At 40.8% G+C, this 5,237-nt stretch overlaps 1 protein-coding gene across 1 annotated transcript in view; it reads left to right on the top strand.

Annotated features, from left to right (window-relative positions):
• SYNPO2L (synaptopodin 2-like) overlaps positions 1-5,237 on the top strand; it is a 35,286-nt gene that overhangs the window by 1,205 nt on the left and 28,844 nt on the right. The gene's annotated exons all lie outside the window — the stretch shown is intronic.

Raw genomic sequence — 5,237 nt, 5'->3', positions numbered from 1 at the left:
AAAAAATGCAATGCCCAGCTCCTTCTGTTTCCTAAAGCAGACTACGTCTCTGACAGAGAATTTTAAAATGAAATTGTCATTTGGCTCATCCCGGGCCAAAGTGTTTGTCTCTAACTTCTGCCAAATCCCATAGCTTGGCCCTGAAGTAGATGATACTCTACATAGAGAAAGATGGGCTTTTCCCCAGGAAAACAACTTCTGCGTGAACTCCTAGAGCTTGAGGTGCTGAAGAGAAAGAATCAGTCCTTGAAACAGGTATCAGGCATCAGTGGCTGTTAGGAAAATGGGATGTAAACTCTGTATACAGAGTCGAGGATTATTTCGACTCTTGTTTTTCCCCCAATAGAGAAGAAGCTGGGACATACTGAGTTTTTTTACAAAGACTGCTCGGCATTGAGCAGTGGCAAGAACTAGCCATTACGCAGGCTAAGTTGCACCTTAAGGGGAGTGGAATATTGCTGAAGGATTAGTAGTGCTTCCAGAAAGGTATTAACTAGAAGTAGCTGTCACCCAGAACTGGGTGTCCTACCCTGAGTCTAGCAATACAAACATGTATATATATATATATTCTACAATACTTGGATATTGCATAAAAAGATAATTAGGAAAAACATAACTGATACAAATCCATTGGAGGCTCAAAGTATACATCATTCTTAAAGCAAGACTTTGATTTTATAATTATCATTTTGGGCTATTATAGTTAAGAATTTAATGGCATCCAGGTGACCATTCATACTTACTGTCTTGAAGGCAACAGCGTTCAAACAGTCTCCAAAGAAAGGATTTATGGATCCTTACCGGGAACCCAGTAACATCAAATCTGAATGTAAACTGCTTAGAAGAGAATAAACCCCCAGAAGTCATGGGGTAACCTAATTGTCCTCCTCTTAGTATGCAGACAGTAGACGTTTACGCTCAGTTTTCAGCTCTTTGAGTTGAAAGATCAACTCTTCATTCTTCTGCAGTTAGGATTCTGCTGTTGACACCAGCAGGATGAAGTCTGGGCCAAAACGCTGCCCACAAAGCATCTTCCGAAACTGTATTAGCACTGTCCATTTGGATGTTTGAAGAGCCAAAGATGGAAATGGTCCTATCGCTAAACAAACCTGACCAGAAGTTGTGGCTGTGTGATACAGCATAAAGAAACAGGGCAGTACTGTCTGTTTCTCTGTGGGTTTGTTAGAGCTGGGACTTGTGGATGAGCAATTTGCTTTGTTCATTCTCCATCCAGATGATGAGAGCCATCGAGCAGCACTGGGAAGTGCGGGCAGAGGGAGGTGTCACCGAGATTGAGCATGCCTAGCAGAGGGAAGGTCAAATAACAAGATGATGTTCATTAGAACAGTGACGAATGTGTTGTGGGTATATGGAAAGACAGATTAGATAAATGAGTCTATTAGTAAGCTGATCACTGCCAAAGGGAGAACTCTTGGGGAGAAAGAGAAGGGTTCACATGAGACGAGGAAAACTTTGGCTTAGTAGAACAGAAATATTCGCGCTTTGGTTCTTACAGCAAAACCTGCTGGGACAGAATGGGGAAGGACAGAACAGGAACACGGATGAAGTGGAGAAAATGTGATGGAAGATATAGGCATGAATATCTGATAGGTGCCAGGAGGTAACTGAGTGGATACAGTTGGTGTCTCAGGGGATTCCAGTGCAATTTCAACTTCCAGACTAGAAAAGTCATAGCAGTAACACTAAGGAAAGATGCTTACCCTTGGATGCCAAGTCAATTTTTTTCTATATGCCTTTCTGGATGAAAAAGCTAATTTGGGCCTAGTACGTGGAAATGAATCAAGTATAACAAATTAGTTAGGTAAAAATTATATCCATTGTAGTTATGTAGAGGTGCTGGAATTGCTACACCAGGTTAGGTTACTGGTCACTCCACTTCTTGATTCCTCTGTGTTTCCTGCAAGCGTTTCAGAGGAAGTTGTAAACTTCACCAGTGAATCTAATTTTCCAGTACTGCAATGCGGAGGGAAGCTCTCTCACCCCAGCTGATGATCAGCACGGCCTATGACGTACGTAAGAATTGACAGTCCTGGTGGTTTACCCTGTACATAAACAGATAAGTATTTGTGAACAGCTAGTGCTTTACTTGTCTGACTAAATCTGAGTGGTTTCCTCGTGAGGATTTGATAACATCAAGCAGGCAGGCATTCCAAACAGTACCTGTTGCACAATTTGAGGTTTCCTGTTTGAGTCACTCGAGTTGTATTACAAAACCCTGCACAAGTAATCATCTTACATGATCAATTTACAGTCACGGATCTTGCCTTTCTGCTTTTTAAAGGTTACATCATCATCATCATCTTTATTGTTTCTCTCCATGGAGACTATGATAAAATCAATCACCAGTTGCTGTTCTTGATGTCTTCTTTTTGGTTTTCCTGAAATTTCTTCAGTTCTGCTGTATGCTTTCTTTTTTCTTTGTTTTGTTTGGTTTTGCTTGTTTGTTTGTTTTTGTTTAGTTTTGTTTTTACACGAGATGGTATTTAATGATGTCAGAATGTTTTCAGATAAAGCATGTTTATTCTTTATCCTGTTCAAATACATCAACGGGCCTCTACTCAATTGTTCCATCATAAGCTGTTCACAGGGATGGCTTAAATTATTGACTTTTTTCAAGTTGCAGCTAACTCAGAATGTACAATGAGCATATACATTTTAAATCATCCTTCCTAGTGCAAAGTATTCTGATAGCTGCTGTGAAAGAAAGTAAATTAACGTGTTAGAAGTGAGGAGTGAACCCATTTTTCTACAGTCTGAAGGGATGCAGAGCTGTAGTATAAACCATTTGACCAAGCAAGGGGTCAATTTTAAACCTCAGTCCATCCAACACAAAGAGGTAGAAAAGCAGCTGGATCTTCACATGCTGGATCCAGCTGACACAGAGCAGACGTCCTGTGGGTTTATGGGGTCAGGGACATGCCTAGAGCAAGATGCTGGAATTATATACCTTGCGGACAGCCTCTTGGTTCATACATAACTAGATTTGTGTTCAAGTAACCTTATGGAGCCAAGCCAGCTCAGCCTGCCTCAGGATCAGGGAAACACCCATTGCTTCTTCCAGCTGCGCCCAGTGGATATTGAGGAAAAAGCTCAAATTTAAATAACGTAAGCAAGATTGACATGCTAGTATTAAAGCCAACTGACTATGTGGTTCCAGATATGTAACTGCAAATGTCTGTTCCTTTCATGTTAAACTGGCCTACAAGAACAGTACTGACTATTTCACTCCACCCAAACAATCACTTGCATTGTCTGGGTGCTAAATATGCCTGATGTGTATGCGAAAGGGGTATCATAACAATTCAGTCTCATAAAACCAGATACTCTAAGGGTAGAGGGTGAGATAAAAGAAGCAAAAGAAAATGTATTAGTGTCTGGGGAACCCTTAGTGAGAAAGAATACATTATTTTTAAATTAGCATTGTATTAAAATATCAAGTCATTAATGAGCTGAAAGAACAGGAGACATTGATATGCTCAGCAAGCAAATACACAGCAGGATCAAACATCAACAGACGACATGAATAATTCTGTAGAAATCAGGAAGGACTGGAATATGGAGAACTAGAGAAAGAAATAATGGGGAAAATAAAGAGTAAAGAACACAAAAAGGAAAAGAAAATCTCCATTTTGTTCTTAGTTACAGCAGTGTCCTTTTAAGTGAAGTCAGTTGAACTAGTGTGCATGCATATTTGGCTTATTGTGATTCCTAATGAATCTTTTAACTCTTACCTAGTGAAGCAAATAAAGTATAGTGGGATTTTACACTACGCCTCACCAAATAAAAATAAAGCTGGTTTGGTATAGCTCAGTAGCTGTGGTGCACACAGCAGCACAACACAACAAATCTTTGGCCAGAAACAGCCATCCGGGAAGAAAGAAAACAAGCATAAAATCAAGAAACAACAAGGATCCACAGATGGCAAGATTTTTATTTTAGACAGCTGAGGGGAAAATACAAGGTCCTGACATGCACAGCATTCCTTGCAAGGAGAAGCTGTAAATGTTCACCCATTCTGAAAAGAGAGTGAGGGAGAACAATGCCATCAGGTTCCTGGAGGATTTTTTTGCAATGAGGGTATGTCTATCAAAGGCACTTGAGATTAAACAAAATGTAATATAGGTGCTCTGAGAAAAGTCATAAGGTAGGACGTAAGCATTAAGCCCATAATCAACCAAAGCAGAAACATGGCATGGAACTATATTAGGGAAATATTTCTTATGACGATGGACAGGGCAGCTCTAAGGTGGTGCAAGTGCATGCAAACCTGCCTTTAGGGATCCTGCTACAAACCGAGATTTATTCCATGAGAGGGAAATCCAGTTGCTTAATATACGAAGCAAGGAAGGCACCTGTAGCTCCAGCATAGTTTGTTGCACGAGTAATAGTGAAGAAATAAGTGGGAACTGGAGACTTTCCAACTGGTGCTGATTGTAGAAGAGAAAGACCTGGGTGTACTGGTGCATCGCAAGAAGATAATGAGCCAGCAAATGGTAACGATATCTAACGGAGACTTTGTGTTACTCTCTAATGCACAAGCGGGAATTCACTGGAAGTACCACACCTACGGAGCCAACCACTTTCAGAAAAAATGAATGTAAGGTAGAGCAGATATAGAAAAGGAGGGGAAGAGAAAGGGCTTCTTTCACCTAGCAAAAGGTTGAAAGATCTGATTGCTGTCTACAAACAGATATTGGACAAATACCAGCAGCACTGTTCAAATACGAGCACAGCATTGTAACTAGTCAAATATGCACAAAAGGACTAACTAGGAGGTTTATCAACAACTTCCCAATCTAGAAAAAGACCTGAAAATGTTTTGCAGTCGGTTTATGAGCTGGAGTAAACAATATGGCATCTGAAACAGCGGATAACTCAGCCCTGATAACTCAGGAGGCTCCTTTTGTTTTCCTGTGCTGTACAAATACTCTGCAGCAATGGAGTGAATTGTGAGGGGAAGCAGTGACACGGGATTGAATAGCTTCTAAACAAAGAATTGTTTTATCATTTAAGAGCAGTTCATCACGTTCTCCTGTCTATCTCTTTCTCACCTATCCCCACTTTCTCATGTACGTTTCTCTGCTGACAATTCAGTGTTTCTACTGTCTCCTTTGTCAGATACTCTTACTGCCTGTATGCCGTGCCGCTGGTCCCTGTGGCCTGTGGCCTGGCTGCTCTGTCCCACTCACCTATGCTCATGTGATATTATTCCTGCT

The sequence above is a fragment of the Buceros rhinoceros genome, unplaced genomic scaffold (assembly GCF_000710305.1).
Source record: "Buceros rhinoceros silvestris isolate BGI_N320 unplaced genomic scaffold, ASM71030v1 scaffold7836, whole genome shotgun sequence".
In the NCBI taxonomy this organism is placed as follows: Eukaryota; Metazoa; Chordata; class Aves; order Bucerotiformes; family Bucerotidae; genus Buceros; species Buceros rhinoceros.
This window is presented reverse-complemented; position numbering and strand designations above follow the sequence as displayed.